The sequence below is a fragment of the Rousettus aegyptiacus genome, unplaced genomic scaffold, assembly GCF_014176215.1.
Source record: "Rousettus aegyptiacus isolate mRouAeg1 unplaced genomic scaffold, mRouAeg1.p scaffold_m13_p_2, whole genome shotgun sequence".
NCBI lineage: Eukaryota > Metazoa > Chordata > Mammalia > Chiroptera > Pteropodidae > Rousettus > Rousettus aegyptiacus.
The window spans coordinates 33,221,362-33,246,136 of NW_023416295.1; the positions used below are offsets into that span (position 1 = coordinate 33,221,362).

At 32.3% G+C, this 24,775-nt stretch overlaps 1 protein-coding gene and 1 pseudogene across 1 annotated transcript in view; both read left to right on the forward strand.

The window, feature by feature from the left end:
• Nucleotides 1-24,775, forward strand: part of TMEFF2 (transmembrane protein with EGF like and two follistatin like domains 2) — a 214,195-nt gene that overhangs the window by 49,608 nt on the left and 139,812 nt on the right. The window lies entirely within an intron of this gene.
• Nucleotides 6,040-6,158, forward strand: LOC118614817 (annotated as a pseudogene).

Consider the following 24,775-nt stretch of genomic DNA (forward strand, 5'->3'; position numbering starts at 1 on the left):
CTACATGTAACAAAAACATGCCTGACATTTACATATGCTTAAAATTTACAAACTGCATCCCTATATAAAACCCTAGATATAATATTTTTATTCATATAATGAAGACACACATAAAACTCTTCCTGTCCACCCTTGACAACCCAAAGAGGGTCTTTCAAAAGTATCCTAGTGGATTCCTTTCTTATATTTCCTGGAAAGAATCCATTGCCGGAAACTTATAGCTGTTTCTGGTTTATATTATCATGGTATAGCATATACTTAATAACATATGCTTAATTCTACAGCATTTTTTCAGTTACATTTGCTCATATAAATCTGTGAGGATTAAGAGAGATGTTTTATAAAGGACCTCACTTAGTGCTCTGGAATATAGATGGTAGTGAATAAATACAAATATCTTAAGTTGCCTCTTTTTTGGCTGCCTTCTTTCTAAATGCACCAGTTTTATTCAATTTATCTTCTTATGCCAATTTCTAAAATAAAATTCCAGTCATGGTAATTCCACACTCCAGCAGGTGCTGTGGATTCTTCCCACCTCTGGAAGACAAGGTGCAGCTTTCAAGGCTCTTTCTGAGCCTATTTTTCATTGCTTCCCACTTAGCATCATGCTTCATCCAAACTAAACATCTTTCTGTTAAGCTTCTCTCTCAGGCTGTTATCTTTGCTACATTTTCCCATCTACTTGGCATTATTTTACTACCTCTTTCCTTCACCAATTATATACTGTAAAAATCTTAGGCAACCTTGGGGTGCAGTTCAGCGAGGTGTTTCTACACCACTTCCCCTTCTCTGCTTCTAGAGTACTGTCTGGCTCTTAAATCACTTATCTATAAGTATTATACCCTTAACATTAATGAAGTACACACCTCAGCTCTATCACAAGATCACAAGTATGTTCAGGATAAAGTCTTTATCCCATTTACTTTCGTATACCCCGAAAGAGAGGTTGCCTTCCACATAGTAAATGTTCAACAAATATGTATTCAATCAACTTGGTAGAAACCCCAAGAGCCATTAAGACCAGCTTCCTACCCAATTGAGAAATCCCTTCTGTACATTCCCTACAGACCAGCCTCTGGCAAAAACCTGTGGGATCTCATTACCTCATGACATAATACTTTTTTTTTGTTGAAAAATTAAAATTATAAAGTTTTTTATTGTTTTGACCTGGAATGTTTTCCTCTTCCTTTTACCTTGCTCTCAGCTCTTCTCATGGAATTTAAATATTACAAATGTTACTCTTCCACATGGCAACTTGTTAAAGTTTACTATAGTGCTTACCCTAGTCATTCTCTTCTCCTATTCAAACTCATTCATTCCATGCTCCCCAATATTCTGTCTTCCTGAATGACACCATTCTGGTCATCCTCTTTTTAAATGTTACTCTTTTTTTTTCTTTTTATCAGTTTACTTCTTTTAATGAAGAATCCGGAACTAGGCAAAATGCTCTGTGAATGATCTGACCAGTTTAGGATGCAATGGAAACAACTAACAGTGTGAACACCACACTCCTACAATACAGTCTACATACATTAGCAGCCAAATTGTGTGTTGGCTTGCAACATGTAAGCCATAGTGAGCTCAGCAAAACACAACTATCTAGTGATTGCCTTCTACCTGCCAAGCACCACAAAATCCTTTCACGTGTTATCTCAGTAAATCTGTAATTGATTAAAGTGCCCAAGTCATAGTCACATGAACTGCTATCAAGGAAAATTCTGTCCTCAACATGTATAATTACTATTCCAACACAAATCTAAGATTTTTTATTTATCCCAGTTAAATTGTTTTGTGTTGGCAGTGTCTCATCCATTATCCCAGTTAAATTTCATTATGTTGAGTTTGCTTCATCCCTTTAGCCTGTCAAGATAAGTTTATGTACTGTTTCTGCTGTCAAAGATAGTAGTCAGTTTTGCTAGCTTTGAGTCAACCATGTATTTGATAAGGACACCATTTAGTTTTCAGCTAAGACACTGATAGAAAAACTGTTGAACTGAAAGGCACAGATCCAAGGAGGAAAGCTGTGACTCTTGAGTACATTCTACTGATACACAATTAGAGTCCCTAAGGCAGGGCTCTTCTGTAGCTCCACATTCACCTAAATGTTTTAGCATTTGTTGCACAGTCTCTGTCATGGCTATAAGAGCATCCTGAAATTTCCTTAAATGTCTTAGAATGTAATCGAAATTTCATGAAATATGAGATTGGTGTGGTGTGCCTTAGCGTTATTTGTTTATTTGGTTTTTCTGTTCAAGACTTACTGGAGGCTCTGATCTAATGCATTGACAGTCCTTTGTGAAATTTTGCAAAGTTAATAATTGTCTGACAACTGTGGATTCTGCGCTTTGACATTTATCCATTTTTAAAAATTGGGTCATTTGCTCGTCTTTAATCTTATGGGATTTCCTGTATTCGCTATCATTTCCCAGTGATTACCCAGAATGATTTGTTTCACAACCTTTCAAATGTAATTCATCTGTGTCTGGACTTGAACATTCATTTAAAGAGGCTAAATGCTCTCTTAATCTTTGCTTTTATTTTGTGCTTCAATTACCTCTTTATGATGCTATCCTTTCTAATGTGAAGATAATTCTCCCAGTGGAGAGAAATGGAAGCAAACCACCATTTTATCACATTTAACAATATATAATTTTCCCCAAGCAGTGATTGTATCCATCATTTAAAAAATCATTTTTAGACTTTATATTGTATATACACACATTTTATACACATTTAAAAAAAAAAAAACAAAAACCCTTTAGTGACCTTAGTATAGATAAGAAATATCAGACATTTTAACCTCTTGGTCCTATTATTAAAGATTGTCCCCTCTCTTTTGTATTTATCTTTGGTTATATGTTCTTCCCTTCACATTTTGCACGTTTCATTTAAATCGAAGCTCATCAGAAAGAGAGCCCTAAGCAACCACACTGGTTTCCCTGGATACTGATTCTTTATTTTCCTCATCAGTATCATTTGTGATTGTATTATCAGGTTTTTAATTTTTACTCTCCACCTCCTTTAAATTTTCTGGCCATGGAACCCCCAAGTTGACTATGATAGCTGTTACTTTTTAAATTGTTTTTTGAGATAATTTCCTAAAAACTAATGTATGCTTTAGTAGCCTTTTCTTGACTGCTAAAATGTCATGGGTGCTTTCTCTAAAAGTTTACATTATATCAGATTCAGAAACAAGCTCCTTTTTGCTGGTAAAAATGAAATCAGGAATAGAAACGCCCTTCATTGTTTTGTTTTCAACCTGAGGAATCCTTTTTCAGCAACAGCACAATTCTCAGATGCGCTTTATTAGGGGAAATGGCTTTTCCGTAAATGTCCAGGAGTTTGAATTTCCAGTAAGTTACCTTTTTGAATACTTGTGTGATTTGTGTACTATATCATCAGTGTCATGTGTACTTTTTTGACATGTGCATTCTGAGCCTCAGCCAGACCCACAGTATCAGAAATTCTGGAGGTGAGTCTCAGCAATCTATGTTTCAGCAAGCCCTTGAGGTAATTGTCTTGCCACTAAAGTTTGAGAACCGCTATTGTAAACCATCATTCATATCTTCCAACTGTGAAGCAATGCAGAATAATATCCTTTAGCCACTTATTTTGGTTCAGATATTGCCTATTAATGTCACAGATTTCTAAGCAAATGTATGTTCTCCTACCAAATAGCAGAATGTTCTTACTTTTTCTATTGACATTTCTCTTGAACAAGAAGTCTTCTATATCACAACCATAGCTCCATTTTCTGATACCAGTAAGATAATTCGATTTCTATTGTTAAATCACTAATGTTTCCAAAAACATGTTACCCATCAGCCTCAGTGTATAAGTATGTAAATATCTGAGGCCTTTCATGTAGTCTGACTCATTCAGAATTGTTTCCTCCTGAGAAATTCTTGGCACCTTCTCCACTATTGGTCTTGCTCAGACAGTAAATGGAGACTACCTTGTACTTGCGCTCTCTACTCCAGAATCCCCCTTACTCTGATCTGTTCTTCTTTGAATCGATCAAAAATGGTTCTGGTTATTGTTTCCTTGTTGGAAATTCTTTGTTGATTTTGAACTCCTAAAACTAACTTTGAGGTTCTCTATGATATCACTTGAACCATCCTCTCCTAATTACATTTTATAACCCCCTTTCTTTATAACCTACACTCCATCGAATGGGAATAAGCACCTGAGACTTTCCTACTTCCAGGGCCCTCGTCCATGCCCTTCTTTTCTCTGCTTGCCATTTACCTTCATTTTCTTGTTATAATTCTTTTTTCACATCTCTGGGGTACCCTCTCTCTCTCATGAATTGTTTTCTATGTGTCGTCTTTCCTCCTCTTCCTCTGCAGGACACTAGTAGAACACAGAATGTTGTACTTTATGATCCTGATTACATATTATTTTTAAATATATGATTAGGGACTTACCATGTACCTCTATTAAGACGGAATTTCTGATGCATGCTTCATCCTTAATAATATTTGTGGAATTGAAGTAAATATCATACTGTATCAATTCATTTCAATATTTCTTCTAGGCACTTTTTCCTCCCCTTTTATTCTTCTAATTTTTTTTTTCAAATGAAATAGTTAAATTCAAAGTGCCTAAACAGGAAATCAAGTTTTGCTTCCGAAATTATTTGAACTTAGTGATTCAATACAATAACGTATTACTATTTTTGTGAAAGGCCCCTTGAGTGTAATGTTTTGATAAGTCTAAAATAAATTGCTTACCTTTGAATGACTTGTCTCCAAATGGAAGCAGGTGGAACATGATAATTTTTAAAAATTGGTGTTAAAAAAAAAGTGTGTGTGTGTGTGTGTGTCTGTGAGTGTGTGAGTGAGAGAGAGAGAGAGAGAGAAAGTGGGAGAGAGAGGGAGAGGGAAAAGGATGGGGAGAACAAGGAGGAGGAAGAGAGAGAAATCAAAGGTTGAAGAAAGAGAAGGAGAGGGAGAGAAGGAGAGAGAAGAAAAAGAAAGAATTCATGAGAATGAGTTGGTTATAAAGGCCTTTAATCTTTTCCTTCCTCTTTTCCCTCCTGTCAGTAATATCACTATTAATACTCAATTTAAGTGGATATGTAACCTATTGAACATAGGAAAATAATTATTTTATTTCACACTTACATAGAAGTAAGTGGTAGTTAGTTATATTATAAAAATTATAAATTATAAAAAATGATTTCCAAGAGATACCATGTATTTGGACAGTATGTTGTAGAGTTGAATCAAATAAGCAAGAAATAAGAAAGCTGACTTCACAAAAATCGAGGAAAAGGCTTAGCAGTTAACCTTTGGAAGAATTATCTTTCCTTTCTTACCATAATCAACTCACATTTAAGTTTTTAAATGGAAAATGACTTGTATTTAACCTTTTATGATTCAGAGAGCCATATAATTATAATTATAGCTAATCCAATTAAAGAGGATTATAACTACTGAATTAATAGGTCATGAAATACTGAGTTTAATTAGTAGAGTCCTATTTATTTTGAAAAAAATTTTAAAGTACTCTTTGAAACACTGTGTGAAAAGTCTTTAAAATTTTAGTCTAAACTTAAAAGTATGGAGGTTTCACTAAAACAAACAAACAAACAAAAAACAGAAGAGCCGCAAGAAAGAATGGCATAGCATAAAATTTGGGGGAAAATTCGAGTTCTCAGTTTTATAGTTTTTGAATTTAAATTATTATTGTATATCCTTTGTCTTGAAAGAAAAATAATAGTAATCTTAATTTCTTTTTTTCCCTGGATAGTTTAAAATTGTTAATATATACACTGTACTAATGTTAAAAGTAATAATAATAGTAGTAGTAAGCGATAATTTTACGTTTTTAAAATACAAATCACAGTGTAACATAATCTAAATCATATACAAATATTTTGTATCTGTTTGTTGCACATTTAGAGAAAATCATGCAGTTGCAATTAAATTAGGCCAAGCGACTTATGTGTTAGTATCAGATGTATTTTAATGCTTGCAGTTTTTTTAAGAGCTATAGAAACAAATATAAAAGAAATATTTTAAAAAATTAATGACTGTCTATGACCATGCCACCCTGAACAAGCCTGATCCTGTCTGATCTTGGAAGTTAAGCAGGGTCAGGCCTGATTAGTACTTGGATGGGAGACCACCTAGGAATACCAGGTGCAGTAGGCGTTAAAAAAAAAAATTAATGACTATTAGTATGGTAACTCATTACACAACTAAAATTAAAGAACTTCTTTATTATGTGAATACTGTAGATTATACAGTATGCTATGCATCAGTTTTTCCAGCTATTCCTATAAGCATATCAAAAGATTTACATTCCCATAGACGGGCACATTAAGGTTAAGTTCTCAGACTGGGCAATTCTGGAGCAATGTAGGCAAATTTTTAGGTACAGATATATCTCCTTAATTCTATGTTATATTATTTTCATATTTTAACATTTTTAAAATCAGGATGCATCTTTAAATTGAAATATAAGAACAAATATGAGGTCTTAAAACTCATAGTCTAGAATTTTTCAGGGTGACATGAGCTAAAGTATTAAAATTTTTTTCTCTAAAAGTCTGTTTTTCTCTTACATAGCCTAAGAATCACCTATTTTATGGCCAGAAGGATACTACTATTATCCAAAAAAATAATAACTTTGGTACGGGAGGGAGGAAAGAAAAGGAGAGGAGAGAGGATTCGGAATTAAGGAAGGCCTTCCTTCTTCTTCCTTCCTTCCTTCCTTTTTCTTCTTTCTTTCTTTCTTTCTTTCTTTCTTTCTTTCTTTCTTTCTTTCTTTCTTTCTTTTTCTTTCTCTCTTTCTCTCTTTCTTTCTTTCTTCTTTCTCATGCTGGTAAAAAGTATCATACAAATTTGACACAGTTATATTTTCCAGATAACTATAAGTACTCGAATGAGAGAATTGGTAGACATTAAAAAACTCAGTCTAGAATATTCTATCGGGTCACTCTCAAGGAGTCAGTTCTAAGGGCTGCATGAGGATTCCAGGATCCCTAATAATTTATTCATCCTTGGCCCACCTGCATACAAAGAAATATAAATTGGCACCAGGGCTAAAATACCTAATTTAGGAGTCCCAGGCCAGAACATGTTAAGATTACTCTGTGCTCAACACACGCATATGGGGCACGCAGGAATGTCCCATAGGAAATATGTAGCTATTGAAAGAGATGGCAATCCATATCAGATTCACAAATCACCCAGAATGCACCATCTGTGATGCACACTGGACAGTTCCACTACCTCCTGGGGGATATCAAAATATGCTGCTGCAGCACTTGGAATGGAAATGCATTTTCTGTGACCGACAACCTCCTATGAAGAAATTGCTTTTTTCTTTAGCATTTGAAAGCTACTGAGCAACCCATAATCAAGGTTTTCTTAATGTTTTAAACAGGCCTATTATCAGAATCACATCACTCTGAAAGCTTCAGACTTCATTACACTATTGGAAATAATTAACATATTGTACCTGATAAGCTTCTGGCATAATCAAAATCTTGCAGCCTTACTAATGCTGACTACTCCAGCACTTCCTTTCTTATTAAAAGTGAGTTGCGCAAGAATTAAAATATATACTATTTGTCTACCTTTTTTCTTGCAATAAGAAGGCAATAGTTAACTTGTTCAGAAGTTAATTTCTATCTGTAAATTCAAGTGTTTATTTTTAATATAGTCCTTTTCTTGTCAGAGTATTATATCTGACTGCTAGAATTTATAAAGGAAAACCAATTTGGGCATGTTTATAGTAGGTAACATTAAAAGTATATTTGAATGTTAAAGTGATTTATTAGACTATTTGTTAGTAATGTAAGTTAAAACTAAAAATATTATATCATGTTACTGCTGGTTTGCTACTTCATATGTTCGTTCTTAAATATTTTTAAATTAAGAGGTATAGAGAAAATGAAAAATAGATACAGAGATGAGTAAAAATAGCGTTATTACTTTTTTTAAAATAAGTTTTATCTAAACTGACAAATAAAAAAAAAATGATGACAGGTGCAATTTATTTGGACTTAAGTTTAATCGGTGAAAGGTTAAATTTAATGTAAAAGTCTGAAAATTGCAATGACCTGAAATCTACGATTGCAGTGGCAAATCAAGATTGGAAATATATAAATCAGTAGAATTGTGTAACGTTACACTAAGAAATACTACAGAACAACTCAAACCTATGTATATCAAAATTTTAATGAGTTGCCAAAAAGTATGTACACATGACATCATTATTAAAATTAAGATTACAAGGATGTAAAAGTGTAAATTGTGTTAGGTAGGAAACTTCTCTTGTAGTTTTAAAGATTTTTGCTTAGTTTACACTCACTATTAGGAAGAATAAGATACAACTATAAAAGAGATTATTATTTAAAGTAAGATTCCTTGAATTAGTATATTCAGGACTAAGGTTAAAAAGATTTCAATCGATGTAAAACTAACTACAATTACAAAATCGTACTGTTGGTCCATTTTTGACTTTAGATACAGGCAACTCTGTTCTTGTCATGGTTTAGCACAATGCTTCAACATTTGCCTGAAATTAATTGTTCCATGACAACAAGGCACCAACATCTCCAGAATAAATAGAAGGACTTCTAATCTAATTTAAACAAGAAACCAAAAACTGCATTGTTGATTTCTTGAATGTTCCCAAATAAATAATTTTTACATTTTGGATTTAAGAAAGGAAGAGAGAGGAGAGAATACAGAGCAGCAGTACTTAAAGATAGAAGGAAAATATTCTGACAATATTAAGAATTCACACCGATAACAGCTGTGAATTAGGTGGCTTGTGATATGTAATAAACCCTGTACAATTTGCTCTGTTGTTAGTCGATATGTGGTTTTCCATAAACATTTACAAAATTATACCTTGATGAACAATAAAGTCCTGTAATTTTTTTTCCTCCTTGCTGATAATCATTTAGAAATGGTCTGAGGCAATCCAGGTGCCAATAATGCACTGGATTTTTCCAAGACCAAGGGAGATGCTGCAGACTCTCATCTGTCAGAAAGCGTGATGGAGGGAAGAGTTGTTTGAAGCTCATAATCTTATTTAAGTACTTTTATCATTATAGCTGTCAGAATAAGAATACGTTGCTTGTACAACACAACTACAGTGGTTCTAAATTATTTAGCAAAACAGCACAATTCAAAAACCCCAAATGAGAATTAATCCTATATTTATAAAAATGAACAAATACAATAGAAAAATGAATGCATAAATTACCTAAAGTGAGAAGAGGAGATATTCTTTTCTTATTAAAAATTATTGAGGTGACATTGATTAATAAAATCAGATGTACAGTAGCCAAAGCATGTGTTTCTTTGTAGGTGGGAGGTAGCTCCACGTAGTGAAAGAGACAGGTTTTGAAGTTTGATCAAGCAGGGTTTTATTACTTGGGGGAAGTTACCTAGCCCCTCTGAGCCTCAGTTTCCCCAGCATGACTGTGAGAAGAAGGCACCCATGTCCTGAATGTAAAATGCCAAATAATTTAGTGTGTAGTGGTAGTAATTTTCTCTTTCCACTAGTTGCTATTATGTCTTTCCCTTTGTCTCAAATGTAATTAGTATGGCTGCATCTAGAGTGCATTAAGCAGTAACATGAAACCTGAAAAATGGAGTCAGTATGTTCAGTTTGGGACTGGCAGTTTTAGTTACCACCTTTTATTCTGATATAAATCCTGATGCTTTCCCCCTCTGAAATATATCATATGGTATCTTTATACAAATAATTGAATGTATTTGATACAACTGAATAATTTATAGGATTTTCTTTGTTACCCAACCTGTCATATAGACTTGGCAAATTATATTCACAATTGAGAATATTTTTATTAAAAAGAAATGGTAAGTTATTCAGATTGTACTTTTTTCTCATCACCTAATTAATTAGCAGAGCATATTAAGTTCTTATTTTATGTATGAAGATGTTTCAGAAAATGTTTACAAATGTACCACCATTTCTATTTGTTTGGAGGGGAGAGTATTGCTTCTTTTTCAAATGTTTGAATAATTGACAGTTTTCTTCCCATTTCCATCTGAATTTTGGTAGATATGTCCACATTTATTTGTATTTTTTAAAACAAAATTTTAACTTACTATAAAATATTTTACTTTCCTCTGACTGTAAATGAAATTATTAGCACACTTAAATAAAGGATATTCTTTGTGACTGTAAAAATTAATCTTTAAAAAAGGGTGTCTAAGTAGAAACTTGATAAAATATAAAATAGATTATAATACAAAGACATTTATATTTCTGTAATATTTATTTTAAAATTATGAAATGTACTTTTTTATTAGAGCTGTGGTGGTGGATATATATTTTTAACTCACAGATGGATTTTCTTTATTACATATTAGATATTACATATTTTAAGAACTGACTTCTCATTAAACGATGTTCAGACAGACTGAAGACAAGGAGGGAAATTTTTCAAATCTTTGAGACACACTGGTTTCCAAATGTTTCTCTTCCCAAATGAGAAAACTGAAAAAAAAAGAAAAGAAAGAAAGAAAGAAAAAGAAAGAAAAAAGCTCTGCACTATACAATTTCATACAAGCGATGTTGTTTGGGACAAGAAATAATAATGGCTCTTTCATGGTATGCTTTCTCAATTAATGTCTCTTTAATGAAAAGTTTAATCATAATAGTTTTTCAGAGAATATAAGGCCCTACTAGTTAGTAAGGAAGAGTTAATTCATGGCATATCAGTAGGAAATAAAAACAGCATTATTTGCAAGAGGCAAGACCACATCTAGGGTGATTAGTATCTAGTCTTCAAAAGGGCTTGTTGGGCAGTGAGGATGGGTAATGGAAAATAAGGAGGCACCCATGACTTGTGGCAAAGTTTGAAATACTGGAATATATCTGTTTTCTTTTAGTTTTATGATCAATATGAATTACTCTTCTGTCCTTACATGTTTAAATTCCATTTGGCAGGTGTCAGCCAAGAAAATCATTTCCTACCTGCTTATTTGTGTTTTCTGTCATCTGAAAATTTTTATAAGTGTTCATTCTGCTTCTCTGAGGTTGGCTGCATAAATTTGAAAGACTTGCTGATCTTACCTATCCAGAAGATACTGACATTTTCACAACTGTGTAGGGGATCCAGATATTATTCTCAAGAGTGTTAATTTGACCCAGAGAAGGTGCAAAGCATCCAGATCTACAGAAGAAAGAATGCAGCATTTATCACTTCTGCCAACCCTTTGTCAGGTGACCCACAGAGCCCCATTAGAAGGTCTTCAACAGGGAAAAGCTCGACTACATTCTCGGGTTAAGGAAAGGTGATGCAGTTTATAGCTGCTGAGACAGGGGAGATGAGGAAGAGATGGATTAATCATTTCAAATGAAGCCATAAAAAGAAAAGAGTGCAAATGCTCACTTCTGTGGTCCTGTCCCCCACACGCTTTTTAATTTGCAGACTAAACATTCATTTTCATGATTGCATTCATGCATGTTTATTTTAAAGTGGTGGAAGTCAGGTGATTAAATTCGAATGCTGTTGGATGAGATTTATTACCCAGCAACACTAGGCACACAGTGCTTCAGTTAGGAAAGAGTGAAAGGTGCGTTTAGAGGAGCAGCTGATCAGTTCTTGGCAGGCAGAGTACAGCTGAAGTAACAATTTGCAGTAGTTTTACACTCCTGTCAGTGCCAGTTGGCAAACTAATGGAGATGATGGAATGAAAGAACAAAATGTCACAACAGAAAGGAATGAGTTGAAAATTCAAACATTTTCTTATTTCTCATAATCCTACTGAATCAAAATTAAATCAGTCTACAAATGAACCGACTCGATATTGAATTACAGGCAGCTACCTGCACAATTTTTTCCCAAGTAGGAAAATCGATTAACATTCTTGTGACCATTAGCTTGTTCAAAACATCATGATGATCTGTAATAACTCAGAGAACTAGTTTATAAACAGGAATATTGATTTTAAGAGAATAAGTTGTAGTTGAGAAGGGCAATTGATACAGACGTCGGAATCTTACATTAAGGATTCCCTTGTAGTGGTGTAGTGGAAAATCAGTGCCAAGGTAGCAAGGTCAATTTTAAACTATTATTTTCTAATATCAGATATAATACATCTCCTAATTGTCCTCCTAATACTGATCATGTAGATTCAGTATATAATCTTTGCCTGTCCCTATAGACTATACTAGGAAAACCAATTTTGTGCATATGTTATGTCATGTTTTTAAACTTCAGAGATTTAATAAGTGTTGTTGAATTCCCATGATTCACTCAATTTTAATGTTTTCCTAACTCAGAGAAATTACCTCAATTTTTGATTCTAGAAAAAAGTCTAAGTTTATCAAAACAAATGAGACACAATTAAATTAGCACATCACATCAGAAGTTCAGTATAGGATAAATAAATGTGAAATAAAGATGCTGCCAAATGTCACAAATATTGCCTCAGTAAGTAAATACACTAAAGAACAAATCTTTACTTCAGAGGAGCTACAAGACAGCAGCCATTAGCATATCACAAATAAGCTACAACTAACTTGCCAAAGGTTGAAAAGTAATTTTTTCCTTCATATAATTTTACAGTGCAGCTATGCAGTAGCTTATTAATTTTTCTCCCATCTGCTATAAAGGAGAAATTTTTTCAACAGTCACATGGAAAAATAAATAGCTTTATTTGTTACCTGGCTACTATAAAGCTCAGAGCCTAATTTGTGTGCTTATTATTATATGTACCTCTTAACATAATATACATTCTTAACTTCATTTCTGGATTCCAATCTGATTCTTATACCCTCATTTTATACTTTTGCTATTCTGTTCTACATAACTTTTTTGGTATTTTTAAATGATTAAATCACATCAACTAAGGCAAACATAAAGTTCTACCAATCCATTAATACCATATAGTATTCTTTCAAAAGGCATATAAAATAAAGAATATTTTTATTTCTATGTAGTGTTGATATGCATATTTCCTTCTGTAAAGGTAATTTTCTGATCTCATTATTCTACACTAAATTAGTCTTAGGACTAAGCAGATGTATACAGTTAATTTCATAAATAAACTTGATTTCATTGCCTATTGAGCACTACAGAAGCCATACAATTCAGTACCATCAACTGGATGTAAAAGGACCATAAAATCCACACAGTTCTTTGGCAGAACTAAGCCACTTCAAAAGGAGAAATGCCTATCCCATTCTTAAGAAAATCTACATAACTTACCATCTGATTTTTTTTCTGAAACCTTAAAATAAAGCTCTAACATTGGCAGAGTCTAAATTCCTCTGACATCAGTTTTAGCAGAGTGGAGGTTAGCTATTATACTCCAAAATATTTCTCTTGTATATTTCCTGTTGGAATGAGTCCTGTTACTAAGTACTTTTTATAGCACTAAGGAAATCAAATTCTGTTTTTGCTTTTTTACTGGAGAGTACAGGAGTGGGCATGGAGTGGGGCCAGATTTTATTATGGCTGCCTGGTGAATATTTTTTTAGAGAACAGAGCTACTGCTGTTTTCCTCTTTATCTAGCCTTTTCACATAATTTGCATATTTACCTGTTGACTGTTTTTTTTTTTTTTTAAATTTTATAATCATTATCATGGCCTATTATAGGCAATCAGCATTCCTCCCCTGAACGGGTTTCTCTCAGCAGCTCTCCCCTATCCTTATTCTTTCTTATATGCAGTCCATATTCTCTATTACTATAGCTTTATCTTTGAAATTCCAAAATTTGATTGTGTTACTTTTTAGCTTAACATGCCCATTGCATTGAATTCACCACTGGAAGAGGGAAGTGGGCTAAAACCCTTTGGGTTGTGTAGAATCTTGCTATTTGTACATGGTCCTCCAGCCAGCAAACTTCGGCACAACCTACTATCTTGTTGAAAATGCAGAATGGAGGCTCCACCTGAATTGGAAGTTGCATTTTTAAGCAGATTGTCCAGTTGATGTGTTTCACGTTAAAGCGTGTGAAGCCCAGGTTTCAAAGGCCACCTCAGTCTAGTGCTATCTCGCCTTTCCAGTCTCTAGGGACAGAATGATCTTTTTCATGCCTCCAGCCCTCTATAGACAGAGCGGTCTCTTTGTCCATAATTTTTTCCCCCTAACTTCTCTATCTAAGGAACTACCTCAAATCCTTTATGACCAAGTATCTTCTCATCTGGTGTTTCTTTTCAAACTACAGCATCTGATGAATTACAATTAGTTATTTTTATTCTCTTAGGTCCTATAGTACATTTACGTATTTCCTTTTAGCAGTTATTATATTATGTTGGAATTACGTGATGGCATGTTTCTTTCCTTCACTAGACTCTGCTTTTAGTTCCCTGATACCTGGTAGAGTTCAAATAACATGTAAGCTCTTGACGAATGGTTGTTCAAGACAGTCATGACAGAAAGGACACTACATTTCGTTCAAGGCAAATAAAAACTATATTTCTGTGGGACAATTTAAACAATTGCCTTTGGTAAATCCTAGAACAGGGCTCTGAAACCTACAACCCTAGGGCCAAGTCTAGCTCTCAGCCACTGTAATTTATTCAAGTTGGCTTTAGAAATTAGCTTTTGCTGCAGACTTGATAACATTTTTTAATAAAAATCTAAAATTACAAGGAAAACAGTGTCTATATGCAAAACTTACACCACTGTTTTTCTGAGGATGACTGATGTTATTTGAATCACAAGTAATGTCAAGCTGCTTGGTAGAGTCAAAGTTAAAGCAAGATGTCAGATCTCCGCTTCCACACAAATATTTAGCAGACATATTTTCTGACCTCAACCTACAATTCTGTAGCATTTTTCAGGTCTGTATGCAAGTGCAAAAGAAATTTGTGTATTTCAAAATTCATTTAACTGTGCAATTGAGGAGCTTCCACCTAACTTTCAATTGGAAGTCATTAATCTACAATTTAAAGACAAACTAAAAGGCAAATATCAGGATGATCTACTGGAATTCTATAAATTTCTTTCAAATGATAAATATGCTCAATTAAAACCACATATTCATGCATTTATATCAGTATTTGATACCACTTCCCTTGGTAAAAAGATGTATTCAAAGAAGTAATATATAAAATCATATTACAGAAGAACATTTGCAATTAATTTTTATGATAGGGAACACTAACTTTGGGCCTCAATTAAGCAAATGTTATCTCCCCTGAAAGAATTACATTTTTCACTAGTAGATTTGTATTACATAAAATTGCACTCAGTTTTTATTACTATACTTTTAATTTCAACAATAAAAATTTTGTGAAAATTTAGGCTATCTCTTGTTATGTAAGTAAGTACATATTGTCTTTTATTTCGCCTCCTGTTCCATTATCCTAAAATATTTACTATCTGGAACCTTATGGAAAAGGTTTGCTGACCTCTGCTATGGAACCAAAGAGAGAGATTAAACATGCAAAAACAGGTAATGTATTTAATAAGTCTTGGGATAAAGTGTAGACAATTTTTACCAATTTAAGGGTTGTGTTGTCATAACCCCTATATTTACATATTACAGTATATTTACATATTTCCTAAATAATCTTGATAAAATACATAAATTTTTTGTATTTTTAAAGATGTATTTGAATTCTTTTCTAAGAATAATCAGGATAAAGGTTATAAAAACTGTATAAAAAATGAAAATGGAAATAAAGAATTTTCATATCGGAACAACTCAGATCTAGATGTGATTTACTTTATAATCATTTAAAATCTACTGTATAAAGAAATATAGTCTTTGGGAAATTTATCTCTTTATGGCAGTAAATTGTTATAATTTTTTAAAAGCTGAAAACAGCTTTTATATTTAGGTGTGCTGAATAAACTCTTGGTTTCTGAAACAACTTATATAATTAAACTCAGCAAGTATCTCTTCACTGTTTACTGTGTGTCTCTTCATATAGAGGGATTTCTGAATACATGTGAAGGGCTCTTCAGAGTTGGAGAAAGAGGAAAAGCGTTTTGTTTCACTTTGACTTGCACATATTCCTTAAAGACAAAGCAATTTTCAGCATTCAAACTTTGATCATCTTAGAGCTATTATAGTGGAGTAGTTATGTCATTTCTGAAGTTACTGCTACAAAAGTGGTTGCCCGTTAGAAACACAATCATCAGAGAACTTGTTCAAAAACTGCGAGTCACCCTAGGTAGTCAAATGAAGAGGTTTGAAGGCATCTTTTAGCACATATATCTGTTATAAAATACCTCTATTCTAAAATTCATCATACAAATCCCTTCGTTTTGATTAGAACATCGTTGAGTTTAAAAAGTTGAGATTAAAAATATTCATAATCTTTAAGGGTTAAGTCATAAAGGAATAAAAAACTATTCTTTGGTAGATTAGTTTTATTCCAATTTATCAATAGAAACCAAGAAACTTCCATTTACTTAAAAACATCAACAACAAAAATTACAAAATAACTTATTTTATGGTCATACCCAATGACTAATATCGATATATAATGTTCTAATAAAATATAGAAACTGAACTGTATGTTCATTGAATTGATCGATTCATTGATTTTCCTTTTGCTTTCATTTGATAGCATTTAGAATTCTATCAGGCAAGTCTTATGATTTATTTTTATTTTATTAAACATATTTGTTTAACTAAGTTTGTATATATTATATTTTTAATTTTCATTTTATTCACTTCAAATATATTTTCATAATTTAAGATTAAATATACTGATAAAGTAAAATTGTCTTCTATAAAAATAGTTAATATTACATGAATTTTATTTTAACGTAACTTAATAACACTTTTGGATCAAGGACTATATTCATGTTCTCTGCAATCTGAGCTATTTGTTTGATATCTGCTTTTGGTTTTTTCATTTTTTAATGAAAAATACCCAAACTTAGTATTATTGGTTAAGGGTTCTCTCTCTCGCTCTTACCCACACACATAAACATACACTTTCCAGGCTTGAGTCAAAATTGTTCTTAGGGAGAAGAATAATTCTAGGTTGAAGCCCCATTTCAGTATAGAAGTTCCAAGCCTAAGCTTTGAAGTCAGACAGACAGATATAAGTTCAAAGCCATGCTCTATTGCTTGTCAGTGATGTGCCCTTCTCCAAACTTCAATTGCTGTCTATGAAATGGGGAATATAGTAATAGTTACCTCATCAGGACATTGTAGACAATAAGATGAAGTGTCTGGTAAATACTATGTACTCAGCAGTTGTTAACTACTATTCATGTCACTTACTTTTGAACAACTGCCTGTATTAAAATCACTATGTCAGTGCTTGTATTATGTTCATTTTATATTTATTATTTATTGAGAAATGTATTTTTATTTTCTTCTACTTTTAGGGATGTTAATTATATTTACCATCGTATGTATTCAAAACAGTCTAAACAGATTATTAGAATTGATTTAATGTAATTTAATGCCATATTTATTTCATTTCATTTCTATTAAAAGAAATCTTTAATAAAGAAATATTGAAACAAAAATATGTTCAATAATCCATGCATACATTTATTATGTTTAATTATAAGACTAGTGTTAATTCATGTAAATTCATTTTTGTGTTTCATGTTAACATATGTTATATGATAACTGAGCCATTAAAAATATATGAAAATGACTGATCTTTTTTATAGAGCATTATAACTTACCTGAAAAATATCATGACGAGGACTTCTATTTAAACTGCTCAATTATTAATCTTTTTATTAGTAGTAATCACTGGTACAAATAAGAATAAAGCTGAAATAATCTTTCTAACATTTGCTGCAGTGCCAATTTTTTTTCAATAGGGCAAAAGGCTAAACACTTAAAAATCAACAAATACCTTTAATAAATGATAATATTAATTTTGAGTGCTTTTATACAACCTTCAGCATTAACGAAAACAAGTTAAAACATGAAATATGTGTAATACATATTTTCAGTTATCCAAAAAGCTACAGATATGCAGAAAAACAGACAAATATCTCAAAGAGTTACTAATTCAGCTTTGTTGGAAAGAAACAAGTAACGAATAAAGCTTAATACAAAGAGATTTTCAAGAATTGTAGCAAATCTTAAAATTCTGTTTATAACAACTTAGCATATAGTAAATACTTAATAAGGGCTATATATCTGGGAGGAGGTAGGAAGAGATGAGCAAGGGTTTAATCTTAAAAGAGATGCTAAGATAGAAAAGAAGAATGAAAGTACAGTTGGATTTTTAATCTAAAGATGAAAGATAGCAGTTAAAAACAACAAAAGTCTCCCTGCGCATTGAAGTACCAACTTCCTTTTTTCTCTTTTTTAATAATTATCTATACTCTAACTCTATTACTTCACTTTCTACTCACCACTCAGTCCATTTCAATTTGATTACCTAACTCATATTTTCTCTCTACAAAGTTACCAATGATCTTTGGTTCATGAAATCTGGTAGACATTTTTCAGTCCTCAGTTTGACGGCTTAGAAGGAGGTGATTCCATTGATCTCTTAGTTTTTAAAAACCTATTTTTTCAGCTTTCATATCTTGCCTGGCCAAATTTCCTATTAAGGCTCTGAAAGCACCTTCTCTTTCTTTTGCTAGCTTGTCTTCCTCATCTAGGCATTAAATATTTTAGTTCTTCAATGGGCAGTCATAGATTCTTTTCTCTCTTCTCCTTTCTTTTTTTTTTTTCATTTCCATTTCTTATTCTAAAATTTCTCCCTAAGTCATATTGTCTATATGTATGTCTTTAATATGACCTATATGCTAATGGCTTCTTAATTTATCTCTAGTAGAGAATTCTCTGAAGTTCAATGTAACTGCTTATACAACATAGCCATTAGATATAACTCAAAATGCTTTAAAAGCATCTGTAACTGAATATGTCCAAAACCAAGTTAATTATCCTCCCATATACGGTCATGCACACATATTTCACATATCAATATCTGGTTTCCAGAGCATCCTATTTCGATGCAATTCTGTAAGCCAGAAACCCAGAAGTCATTATGGTATTTGCCCCTCCTTCATACCTCCACACCATATGCAATCTTGCATCAGGTAGCATGGACCTGGACTCAAAGCCTGTTTGAAGCTATCCATTTCTTCCCTTCTTCATCATCTATAATAGAGATAATATTATTAGAACAGTGTTCAGTCCAAATTCATCTTCAAAAATCAACCAGTTATTAACATACCCTGGTCATTTGGAAGTGTTTAGAAATAAATGTCTTGAGGGTCAATGTACTAAAGAAAAAAAAATACCTTGAGGGGGTAGGAAATTGATAACAAGTGGCAACCAGCCACGTGTCGATAAAGCAGAAAGGGATTTGCAGACGTTTAGACTTGCTTGCGAATCAACCAATACGCTTCTATTGATTTTTTAAAAGTACAGTTTAGGACCCATAAATAAGAGTATAATAAATGGACTTTCATACTTGTTATTTATTACACACTTCATTGAGATATATATGTATATATCTATAAACTATAATATTTACATACATAGTAAACTATATAACATAAAACTTATCATTTTAACCATTTTTAAATATACAATTTAGTAGCATTAATTACATTCACAATATTGTGCAACCATCACTACTTCCTATTTCAAATTTTTTTCATCACACTAAGCAGAAACTCTGCCCATTAACAAAAACTCCCTGTTGATAAATTCTAATATATTTTCTGTCTCTGTGAATTTGTTTATTCTAGATATTTTATATAAATGAAATTATGTAGTAGCAGCTATCCTTTTATGTCTGGTTTATTTCATTTGGCATAATTTTTCAAAGGTTCATCCATGTTGTGGCATGTATCAGAAGTTTATTGCTTTTGTATAGCAGAATAATATTTCATCTGTATGTATATATTACATTGTATTAATTCAACGGTTGATGGAAACTTGGATTGTTTTTACTTTTTGACTTTTGAGATAACACTGTACTAAACATTGGCATACAGGTATCCATTTGAGTCCCTGATTTCAGTTCTTTAAGATATATACCAAAAAGTGGAATTACTGGGTCATATAATAATTTTTGGTTAATATTGAAGAATTGCTAAACTATATTCCACAGTAGCTGTACCATTTTTACATTCCTATCTGCAATGTCCAAGAGTTCTTTTCATTGACAATTTTTGAAGGATGATATTAGATTAATGCTTAATAATTTAGTATTACCATAAAGAATTTGTGGCAATGGATTAACAAAAATTACTAAATAATTTAAAATAAATGTTAAAAGGCATAGCACAATGATCTGGAAAAACAGTTTAGAGAAATGCTAACATTTGTTTTTCTTTTATTAAACTGCTAAATTTTAGAGTAATTAACTACACCACTATAGATAACTAATAACAGCTCTCAGACTTGTCAATTTCTCAGTCCTGAAAACTTTGGGAAAATCTGTGGATCTATGTAAGGTTGACAACTTTTTATTTTACAAAATAGTTCTTGAAAAATGACAACCAATTTCATTCTCATTATTTTTATAAAAGAAGGAGCATGTTTTCATTTTTTTGAAATAATTTTTTAAATTCAATTTTATTAGTTTCAAGTATACAATACATTGAGTAGACATTTATGTAATTTATAAACTGATCCCCTAATTGTTCTTTCTCTCCTCTGGCTCTCCACCTAGCCATTAAATTAATGTTAACTGCATTATCTGTGCCATGCTCCCCATCACCATTACCACCTATCAACTACTAATTTGTATTTCTTTAACCCTTCACTCTATTCTGCCAACTCACCTACCCCACATCCCTCTGTCTGTCACCAGATTGTCCTCTGTATTTGTGAGTCTGTTTTTGATTAGCTTGTTTTTTTTTTTTTTGTTCCTTAGATTCTGCATATAAGTGAATCAGATGGTACTTATCTTTCTCTGTCTCACTTATTTCACTCAGCATAATAACCTCTAGGTCCATCCATGTCATTACAAATGGTAGGATTTCATTTTTTAAATGGCTAATATTCCATCATATATATGAACCTTTGTCCAATTATCTCTTGATGGTCATTTAGGTTGCTTGCATATCTTGGCTGTTGTAAATTGTGCTGCCATGAACATAAGGCTGCAGAGATCTTTACAAATTATAATTTTGGCTTTTGTGTATGTGTGTGGGTAGATAAATACCCAGAAGTGTCATCGCTAAGTCAAAAGGTATATCCATTTTTAATTTTTTGAGAAACCTCCAGACTGTTTTCCATAGTAGCTGTACCAGTTTGAAATCTCACCAACACTGTATGAGAGTTCTCTTTTCTCCACATCCTTGCCAACACTAGTTGTTCTTTCATTTGTTGATGATAGCCATTCTGATAGGTGTGAGGTGATATCTCATTGTGGTTTTAATGCATTTCTCTGATGATTAGCGACCTTGTCTATTAGCTGTCTGTATTTCCTCTTTGGAGAAATATCTGTTTAGGTTTTCTGCTCATTTTTTAATTGGATTGTTTGTTTTTTGTTGGTGAATTATGTGTGTTTTTTTTATATGTTTTGGATATTAACCTTTTATCAGATGTATCATAAGTGAATACCTTCTCCCATTCAGTCCGTTGTCTTTTCGTTTTGCTGATGGTTTCCCTTGCTGTATAAAAGCTTTTTTGTTTGATATAGTCCAATTTGTTTATTTTTTCTTTTGTTTCCTTTGCCCAAGGAGATATATCCAAAAAAAAAAAAAATTACTGTTAGCAATATCAGAGAGTTTAATGTCTATGTTTTCTTCTAGAAATTTTGTGATTTTGGGTCTTACATTTAAGTCTTTAATCCATTTTGAGCCTATTCTTGTATACAGGTTAAGAAGTTAGTCCAGTTTCTTTCTTTTTTCTTTCTTTCTTTTTTTTTACATGGATCTGTCCAATTTTACCAGCACCATTTATTGAAGTGACTGTCTTTACCTCATTGTATATTCTTACCTCCTTTGTCATATATTAAGTAAGTGTATAGGTGTGGATTTAATTCTGGGTTCTCTATTCTGTTCCATTGATCAATGTATCTATTTTTATGCTAGTACCATGCTGTTTTGATTACTGTAGCCTTATAGTATAGTTTGATATCAGGTAGTGTGATACCTCCAACTTTATTCTTTCTCAAGAACAAATTGGTGTGGCTATTTGGGGTCTTTGATGGTTCCATATAAATTTTAGGATTATTTGTTCTAGCTCTCTGAAAAATTCCTTTGGTATTTTGATAGGGATTGCATTGAATCTGTAGATTGCTTTGGTTAGTATGGCCATTTTAATGATGTCGATTCCTCCTATTCATGAGCACGGTATATACTTTCATTTATTTGTATCTTCTTCAATTTCTTTTTTCAATGACATGCTTTTCTGAGAACATGTCTTTTATCTCTTTGATTAATTTGATTCCCAGATATTTTATTGTTTTTGATGCAATTGTAAATGGGATTGTTTCCTTATTTCTCTTTCTGAAAGTTCATCATTGGTACATAAAAATGCCATTGACTTCTGAATGTTAGTTTTCTATTCTGCTACTTTACTGAATTCATTGATCAGTTTTAACAGTTTTTTGGTGGAATCTTTGGGGTTCTCTACACATAGTATCATTTTGTCACCAAATCGTGAAAGTTTTACTTCTTTCCAATTCAGATACCTTTTATATTTTTCTTGTCAATTTATTGCTGTAGCTGAGACTTCCAATACAATGCTGAAGAACAGTGGTGAAAGTGGGCATCCTTGTCTTTTCCTGAAAATACTTTTTTAGCCTTTCTCCATTGAATATGATGTTTGCTGTAGGTTTGTCATATATGGCCTTTATTATGTTGAGGTATATTCCCTCTATTCCCACTTTGCTGAGAGTTTCTATCATAAATGGATACTGGTAACATTCACTAAAACAAAAAGATTTACCTTTATGTTTAAAGACCTGTCTTTTATAGAAGTGGATTATACTAACCAAACCATGTGAATATGACATGTAATTCATAATGTTGTTAGGGTAATCAAAAAATTATTCAGATTTAGCCATTTTTTTATTGTTATACTCAACCTCCACATGATCAAAAGCACCCATTTTGAGCTGGCTGGCTAGATTACTAACCTTTTTATGGAAATGAGTTGAAGCACTCAGAATCTGGGAAACAATTGATCTGTATATGAATTAACAGTCCCTTAATTTTAAGTATATTTGTCATCAATCTTAGGCATATTTAACATTATTTATACTTTAACATAGATAATGTCATTTCTTTGCTCAAAAGCTTTAATAGCACCCCAATAAGTAGATAATAAAGTTCAAACCTTAGCCTTTTTTTTCCCCAGACCTTTTGGACCTCGTTTCAACTCCCTTTCTAGCCTTATATTTCACTCTTACTTATCAAATACTCAATGCATTAAATAAGCCATACCATTTACTCTGCTTTATTCCTTCCAAAATGTTTCTCATGTAATTCCCATGTATTAAATATGCTTAACTCCTTGATTTTGTCTGTAAAAGTCCAACACATTCTTCAAGTCCAATTTCAAGGCCAAATGCCATCATTTCGATTAAACTTCTCTTGGTTCACTAAATAGGAAATAATTTCCAACTCTCTGCTACTGTAAGACTTTTTACTACTATTAACATAATTCTTACATTTTGTCTGGAATTATAGTTAGGTTTTATGTGCCATATTTCTTCTTCTGCTGGTGAGCTCCACAGGGGCTGGGACCATATATTCTTTGTCTTGAAATTTCCCAAAACAGCAATAAATAAATAAATAAATAAATAAAGGTGGGTGGGTGAGGGAGTTAGAAAAACAGGGAGTACTTAAAATATTGTTATTTTGAATTAAACAGAATTCACATTCTCAAGTGTAGAATATAAAGATCATTTCAAGAAAAATATATTCTTCAATATGTAAAAAAATTAAAGAATTTGTTAAATTATTGACTTCTTTTGAAACTTGTGTAAGCTTAGTAGTGTTTCAGGACAGGAAGAAACATGATGTGGTGACTTTCTTTATATAACTTATTGGTTTTATTATAAAGTTATAAATTTTCTGTGTGGAATAATGAAAGACAAAAAATTTGCAAGAATGAAACTACTTTTACCTGCATTTCCAAAGATAAATCCCAGCTATACCAAGATACATTTTAATCTTCTTCCCATGGGAGGACAGTTTATATGTTTTTCTGTAGTTTGTTTTCTTAATAATAGTTTGTCATGACCTTGTTTCTATCTCAATAAATATGCCTCTCGAACACCATTTTTAATGAATGCTTGACATTCCTTTCTTGTCTATAATAATCCTTATTTTGGGACATTACAAACCCTAGTTTTTACTGTATATAAATCACTTTAACTTTCATCAATGTGATTTAATTTTTATGCTCATCTTTGTTTCTTGGGATAAATTCATATATATAGTGTTAAAGATATTCATATGCATTAATAGCTTGCCCTTCAGACATTTTGTTTCTTTTGCCAATTTCTATTGACAGCAGTGGTGTTTTAGAGTGCCTACTAGTGAATTCTTTAACCCCTCTGTTCCTGCCTCAAGCTGCATTCTCTAAAGTATTCCTCAAAATTGAGATATGACATAGTTCTTATCCTCTTGAAAGATATTAGATGAAGTCCTTACAAGAGAAAAGCAGTTGGATATGGATGGAATAACTTAAGTTCTATATCTTATATTTTCTGCATATCTGAAAATACATATTTTGTAGTTAGTTGTCTCTTGACACACTAATGATGTATAAGATATGGTGACACAATATCGCAAGTTCAGAAATGCCAACTGACTTAAAGAATTATGCCATTGTCTCTGAGTATTCTACTTCTTCAGTTACACTGCTCAGTTAAACTGTTACCTGCCACTTGGCATTGTGTGATGTAGGGCCACAC